Source organism: Helianthus annuus, chromosome 11 (assembly GCF_002127325.2).
Source record: "Helianthus annuus cultivar XRQ/B chromosome 11, HanXRQr2.0-SUNRISE, whole genome shotgun sequence".
NCBI classification, from domain to species: domain Eukaryota; kingdom Viridiplantae; phylum Streptophyta; class Magnoliopsida; order Asterales; family Asteraceae; genus Helianthus; species Helianthus annuus.
The window spans coordinates 112,331,941-112,340,164 of record NC_035443.2 but is presented as its reverse complement, the minus strand read 5'-3'; the positions used below and the strand labels follow the sequence as shown (position 1 = coordinate 112,340,164).

At 36.9% G+C, this 8,224-nt stretch overlaps 1 long non-coding RNA gene across 6 annotated transcripts; it reads left to right on the top strand.

The window, feature by feature from the left end:
* Window positions 1–275: 275 nt before the first annotated feature.
* LOC110877216 lies at window positions 276–4,044 on the top strand. Of its 6 annotated transcripts, none has more exons than XR_002556833.2 (10): window positions 279–408; window positions 521–644; window positions 713–767; window positions 1,145–1,210; window positions 1,493–1,611; window positions 1,684–1,744; window positions 1,846–1,895; window positions 2,915–3,032; window positions 3,292–3,375; window positions 3,467–4,044. It is a non-coding gene; the product is annotated as an uncharacterized LOC110877216 (long non-coding RNA). The 6 variants fall into 6 exon arrangements; XR_002556834.2 differs by having other exon boundaries at window positions 294–382; XR_002556836.2 differs by having other exon boundaries at window positions 276–644; window positions 1,493–1,602.
* The last annotated feature ends 4,180 nt before the right edge of the window (window positions 4,045–8,224 follow it).

Here is an 8,224-nt window from a genome sequence, read left to right as displayed (position 1 = left end):
TAATGGAGTTGTCATAGACCCTTTCGACCATCCGATTCCGCGTTTACGCAAATGGCTAGTTTATCTATACTACTTTATAATACATATTAGAAGGACTTCTTAAAGTCCAAAAAAAATTCCTTAAAACACCCCTAAAGCATGTTGTACAACTCTCTAAAGCACAATATAATTTACAATTCCAATTTTGCCCTTCAAAGAAACACATCACACGGATTGCACTTGAGATATCACACGGATTGCGATCTGCACCGTTCATTTTTATAGTACACCACACAAATGGTGATCTGCACCGTCCAAAATTTGCATTCATTTTGAACTCCCGCTCATACCCAATTCTCCATACACCTCCTTTTCATTTTTCATTTGCAGGATGAGAGAGAAGGTAGCCTCTGTGTTCTTCCTACTGTCGTACGATTCAGAAACCCTAAATCAATCTTTCAATCTATCTTCGTTCCTTTTTCTTCCTCTTCTCTGGTTGTCTTTCCCTTCTCACGCCAACCTAACCATGGATTACTTCCAGATTTGAGGGATTCACAGCCGATTCAACTAAATTTTCCAAGAAGAATCTTCCAAGATTGAAGCCGTATGCAGTCCATCGCTAGAAGGGGGAGTGCTCGAATGCAGTCATTCAGATCTGGTATCAGGTAAGCTTTGTTGTTGATTGTGGTTATTTCCTTTGAAAATTTGATGATTTAACATGTGTTCACCACAGATCGACGGAGAAGAGGTGCAACTGACACTTTCGTCCTCTCCTCATTGAAACACAGGTTTGTTTTCTGACCTACATCTAGACGTAATTGTAGTCTTAACAGAGGAAAATTAGGGATTTGAACTGGGTTTGAAACCCTAAAGCTGTAAATGAGTAGATAGATCCAGATTTGTTTTCCTGATATTGATTTTTGGATTTAGTTCTGGCTTTTGGTGAGGTTTTGAGAGTAAAATTTGTTATTCTTGTTGATTTGGTAGCTTAGACGGTTATAGATTTGAATCCAGATTTGAAGGTTTGGTAGTTTGTATTAAAATTATGTTGTTTGGATCTATATTTGAAGGTTAGATGAATGATTCAGATATGGATAGGCACAATATGTTAATATTTTCGCCATTATCATGTTTTTTGAGATTCTGGGACTTGATATTTGTACAGATATAATGTTTGGAGATGCCATGAGGAGAGGAATCCTAATTGGTGAAAAAAAAAGATTTACTACAGGTAACTTCGGCATTTGCTTCCTTATTTGGTACCTATATTTATGTTGAAAAACAATCGATGGGAGTAGTGTGAGGAGAAAAACATTATCCCATGATTACGATTTATAATACTGTCTTGTTCAAATTTCAAATTGTGTAGCTGGTCACTGAGACTTGAAGATGTTTCATTATGTGGTGAAATTAAGAATATTGTTGGTTTTGGGTTGATACTTAATACTTTATTTCTTTGTGGGCCAGTTCCAAATCTTTTATGCATTTTATTTTTGTTGTTTTTTTGCTGTAGTGCTGGTATCAAATGGTGGAGGATGAAAAACCACAATCAACCATGGGCTCGGGTAGTGCAAGCCCTTCAAGAAAATGCTAGATTCTTTATAGTCATCCTGTTTAAGAAAAGTAATATAGGTATTTGGAGAACTATAGCTGTCATGGATAAGAAGTTCATAAACAGTTGCTATAACTCTCCTTATTTTGCAGATCATGGTAGACTCTCATCAAGTAACCTGGTAGACTCTCATCAACTATAGCTATAGCTGAGGTAATATTCAAGCCTAAAGTCGTTTAAAGGAACCTAAATGACCGTTTTGTAAACATTTGGACTGTTTTTATTAATATCATAACATAATTTTATGATATCAGGGCACCCCTGACAATCAGATACCAATGTCTAGGAAGGAACCTAGGAATCTGTAAGATTTTCTTTATCTTCAGCTTGTTTATATGTTATATAAGTTTTTGCTAGCGGTCACCATTTTGGCCCATTTGTTTTTGAACGGGTTGATTCAGGTTGTATTTTTATCTCAAATGAGTCAAGTGGTTATCAATAAAAAAAAGCTAGATAATAATGACATGGGTACCCCAAACATGTCAAAAGTCATCAAAAGTGTCATTTTAACACATAAAAACTGTTTTGACCCATTATTCAACTTTTGCAATAAAAGAAAAAATATTCAAGTGGTGGCATGGTGGATGCTCACAATATCAAGGTTGAGAATTGACTTTATTAGTGGTTATGAGTGCAGGTCATGGTTAAAATTGAAGGGAATTTTATTATAATGGAACTCTACTTCTTGGTTTTAAAATGCACGCATGATGCGTCAGCGCATCGCAATGGCTGATGCGTTGCAATTACGTGATGCGAGAATATTGCGCCGATTTCGCATAATGCACTCATCGCATTATGCGCTCCGATGCACACATCATTGTTTATTATATTTTGTTTTCCAAATTTTATGAAATGGGTTGAGTTTTTTCAATAATTAATATCTTAGTATGCCTGATTTGAACCAAAAAAGCACAACTCTTATCTTCTTATTACGTTAGTTGTTCCAGTTTAAGTATGTATTTATAAGTTGTTATGTGTAAATATTTTTTTATTTTTTTTATTAAGAGCGCATCGCATATCGCATCACGCATCAGACTTTTGGAACAAACGCATCGGAGCACATCACACAATTTAAAACCAAGCTCTACGTTATTAGATCATTTCAATGCTATTTTTGTTGTCTATATGGAAAACCAGTGATAGATGTCTATGATCAGTTTTGTTTCATTAGTCTAAGAATTTAATTTTTTAGATTATTATTTGTTGCATTGAGTAATATGCTTATTAATGTGGTGCGACATTGTTTTTGTGGTTTTGTGATTATAACATGGTCTTCGGGAACATATAATTACAAATGGTATTTTGGTGATCAATTTGTGTTAGGTAATGTTCTCTTGCTCAGAAACAATTGAATCTGAGTGCAGATGTGGCTGAAGTATCACAGGAGAAGCTACTTTCACTTGTGGCAGAATGGTTGAGCGATTCCAACAGCAATGCAAATGTAATCTTCTTTTTATATTGTTCATTTATCCATTACATTGTGGATACGAGTTTTTAAGGTTAGAAGTTAAGCGGATAAACTGTTTTTGTATCATTTTTTGATTGATTTTGATCCCTTCAATTGTGGATCAGAATAAAGATGTAGGGTACATTGAAAATTAACAGCAGAACATTTCCGATGCCATTGATTTGCTCCCACGACTTACAACTGGCATTGATGCTAACTTAAGATTAACACCGTATGTTCTTTTTTGCTGCAGAATTTCTGCAGCAAAACTAATGATGTCATGGCTGGCAAATCCATGAAGTTAGATTCCACTTCAATAACTAATGATGTCAATAAGGTATAACAAATTCACATGTACCATTGTTTTAGACGTGTTTCATCTTAGTGCTAACTGATGTATTATGTCTGCCAATTACAAATGATCCAAGATTGACACCCAAGATGTGCGGGTGCAGGCTCAAAATCCACAAGAAGAGTGACAGTTGTGTATATATCTTTTCTTCTTACATGGTATCATATTTGTGATGCAATGCGACTTTTTACTCACTTTTTAGAGACAATGGTGTGGAAAGGAGTGGCCGTAGGAATTCCACCAGCCATGCATAATGGTCAAACTTGTGTCTCATGGACAAATAAAATTAGTCATTGGTGGGGGAAGATACCTAGAACCATTACCTATCTGATGTCCAGTCTTGATTATTGGTGTTGAAAGTCGTTTGTGTGTGATAGAAGCTGTGTTTGGTCTTGATTATTGGTATTGAAAGTCGTTTGTTCTCCGGAGTGCTTTTAATGGTTCATGCTTCATGGGTTCGACTCAATGTGGGTGTGCTTCACTCGAGTGAGATAGGTCTCATGTATTTGATGCTTTATTTTATTTTCTTTATTTATTTGAGTGTGTTTGTATTTTGTTTTTGGGGGACCCCATGATTCTTGTGTAAGGTTGTTCTAGCATCTTGCTAGCCACTGTTTTGGTGCTTTTAATAAAATTGCTGTTAAAAAATGAAAAGAGATCCTGAAACAGAAGGTACAGTCTCATGTAGTCAAACATAATTTTGGATTGTTATATGGTTTTGGTCTTTTTATCACTTCGGTGGTCTTGTATTTTAAACAACTCATATAAAAGATTCAAGTGTCTAAAAGGTAAGAAACCAGTACGATGACAAGGATTAGCCTTTAGATCATGAAGGTTTTCAGTCTTAATTTTTGGTTTTAACCTAAAAACGAACTGACCTGACCCAAGTTATATAACCGATAGCTGATTTAAAATGACCCAAGTTATATAACCGATAACTATTTTAAAATGTAAGTAGATGATGAAAGGTTGAAATTTAATGGTCAGATTTTTCTTCTTTTCTAACTAAAACTAGAAGAATAAGAGAAATAAATTAATTTAAAAGTGTAAAAATATAAGAAATTAGTTGTTTTAAGCTTTTGGGAAGTCTTGTAAACATGCATGTGTTCTCAACTCTTTTTTTTTTAATTAATTTCCAATAGAAATAGTAAGCAATATCTCACAAGAGGATTGATACACTAACAAAAAACGAGTACCGTGTCATGAATTGTAACACCGTCGGTTTTGAAGTAGCTTAACCGAAAATTTAGATTTTAGTTATGACCCAACTGAACAAAACCTTCTCATGCACACCCTTAGAATTACAAACAAGTTTTGTGTTTTCCATTAAATCGCAAATTTGGTTTTGGTTATGGCTCAAAACCGAACCACCCCGTACATAGCCCTAAATCACCAACCTAAGTGATATGTTTCCCGCCGCATCGCGCGGGTAAACGGCTAGTAATATATAAATTATATAAACTAGTCGAAGTGGGTTTAAACCTTTCAAAATCATTCCAAAACAGAATGTTTGGTTAAATAGCCTATATTTAACGAGGTTTCATACTCGGAAGGGTAATCACAATAAAACCCGAAAAGGATCTTTCAATGATATCAAACAATTACTTGTGTAAGTGCGGAAATCAAACATAAGTGGATTCAAGAATATATAATCGAAACCAAAATAATATAAATTAAAACAAACCGGAAACTTGCATTCACTGATTAACTTGTGACTGATACAAGACTTCCCAAGGTGGTTTCGGCTGCCTATGCTTTCCAACGACTGATCAACCTCAACCATTAGGTTGAGGTTTGCTTAAATACTAATCATATGGGTTGAAACCCCTAAGGCCCACTCGAAACCACATACTAGACCCAACTCATACATATCGACCCAAAAGTCTATTAAACAAAACATACAAATCAACAACTAAACTTTGTAATCCTCTATGTATAAACCTTCAGGTTCCAGCAATCTCCCCTAGGTTTATGCATAGAGGTTCTTGAGACTTCAACGTCCACTCTCACCACCCAAACGATCCTTGAAACCACCAAATCCTTTTGTGCGCATGTGAATGGCTGAAGCAACAGCAGCAGTCCATCCTTTAGCTATTTCTTCATATTTTTCAGCAGCTCTAATCTGGTTACGAGCTAGCACTTCCAAATCTTCATAGGCTAAATTCAGCAGATCAACTTGATCAACCATACGAAAACTCACTTCACCATCACAAACCATCACTGGTTGCCCTAGACGCTCATCATAAGCCCAAAAATGCAAGGTCTTCAGAGCACCTTTTGGAACTTTCTTGACCAAAGGAATAGTCTTTTCCTTATCAGTTGGTGGCAAGTGCACAATCTTCATCTGCTTGTTGGTGTATGGATCTCTAATACCTTTAGCTGGTGTAACAATTGGTTCAGCAGTATGCATCGAAGGAAAATTGCGAGCAACTTCCCTTTGCAATCTTTCGAAAAACAAATATCCACGACCACCAGGCTGATCATCCACATAAGGTGACTTTGACAAATTGATCAAATCTACCTTTGTGATTGTTTAAAACTGATCGGGATTTTTATACCATTCAACAGGTCCAACCTTTCTTTTAATCCACCACCTTCGTCGGTCATGATCAAAACCCCAGCTAACTACTCCAGAATGATTCCCAACTTTATCATAGAGAGTTTCACCAACATCCATCAAGTGATGAGTAGCATTAGCATCTTCATCTTCTCGATTGAGCTTCTTATTTTTCAGAATAAGAAACTCTCTTTTCTTCTTGATTCTTTAAGCCTTTGCCTTGTCAACCTCTACATCAGTAACCATAGTGAAATAATGCTCCATAGCAGCATTCCGTTCAGTGTCATCCTTAGCAAAAGCTCTCGCTCTATCTTCATCAGCTTTTCTTCGACTTTCCACATCAGTTGGATCAGAAAACTCTCTACCAAACTTCTTTTCCAACTTTCCACGCAGATCATAAACCATATTGAACAACAAACTGACGTCACCTTGGAGCTGATCAATTTGTTGATTCTTTTGCACTATGGTATCTTCAAGCTGAATGATCTTAGCGTCTTTATGGATCGAATCTTGCTCAAGCACAACTAGTCGTTTCTTCATTTCCCTCATACTGATAAACTCATCATCACTTGAATCATCGTCAAATAGCATCCTCAACGGCTCTTCAGGCCTCTTACCACTTGAACTACCAGGCTCTTCATGAATAGTTCCAGATGGGCCTGCAATTGTAGTTGTAACAGGTGGCATTGATTCGATGACAGGATCAGAAACAACATTGGTAACTGGTATATCTGTAGTGTTGGTTTCCAAATCAATTCTTTGAGTATCAACATTAAAATCAAAGATATCTTCAGTAGTGGTGGTATCAGTGACATTTTTCTCAAAATCGAAGTCATATAAGCCATCATCATCTTCAACATCATTCATGGATTGATCTTTGTTCTGTTCAACATACATTCCGAGTCGAGGATCCCTCTTTTTCCGCTTCAAAGGTAATGAATCAGGATCCTTTAGGTAACTAGATGTTTGCTCTTTAATATGAACTGAAAGATTGGAAGGAGGATTTCCCATCTTTTCAGTTATAGACTTCAACAACTGAGACAAACTTTCAGACGAAATCACAGGCATTTGAACAGAAGAAACAGCATAACTAACATCAGCTTCAGGAGGAAGCTCCGCTTCATATTCATCATCACAACTAATTTCAATGCCTTCATCGTCAGAGGTGATAGTAAGAACCTCTGTCTCAGGCTCATCTTCAGCAGCACCTTGAACATCATGCTCTTCAGCAACCATAGCATTCATAGGAACGTTGATTTGTGCAGCGTTTACAGGAGCAGGTTGCACTAGCACTGGTTCAGCAACCACATCTTCGGTCTCAGCAAATTGACCAAACTTGTCCAGAGGAATTAGACCTTCAAATTTCTTTTCAGTACCCTTTTTAGGAGTTAGAGCACCAAAACAAGCAGGATCCATGGGCTTCAACTCCAAGGTGTTTCCAGATCTCACCAACTCTGGATAACGAGCATTAAGAATCATTTGCAAAAATCTTGGATACATAAGAAATTTGTCCTTTCTAACCCCTGTCACATTCCTCTTCATGCCTTCAAAAATATACTTCGAATAGTTGAAAGGTTGATTTGTTATCAGACAAACAAGAGCAACAGACTGTGTGATGTTTAACTGATCTGTGCCTCCTCGGTTTTCTGTCATGCAAGGAATGAACATGTGCACTAATAAACGCCAATATGGATGCACAAATTTCTTCACTAATGATGGGTACTTTCCTTCATAACTTAATCGTGGCAAAATTGCTTCCACAGTCCCTGCTGGAAGCTCAATAGGATCAGTTTCTTGATCGTTAAACTGTAGCATGTTGGGATTGAACCCTACCAAAGGAACAGATAATAAAAGCCAAAACTGGATCACAGCAGTAGATTCAAAATTAGCAGATGTCTGGTTGCAAGTCTCTCCCCTTGAAAGTGGTTTCAACATCTGCTGACCTCCTATCTGCTGATCATGCATTCTGCTGACCTACAACTGCTGACCAAGACAAAGTCTAATAGAAGAACTAAAACTCTGCTGCTCAATCTACTGCCTTGGTTCAAGCACTGCTGATCATAACAAGTACTGCTGGGTTCACAGCAGTGGAAGGATGCAGCAGCAGTTTATGTTTAGTTTATGCATTGAAATGTAATATCAGTAGTTAGCATAGCAGTGTTTGTATAGATCAGAGGTTAGAGTTTGTTAGGAGGTTAGATGTCACTTTCATGGTGACGTCAGCTTTGATGCTCAGTGGTTTACAAGTGCCTATAAATAGAACAGTACTCTGTACTG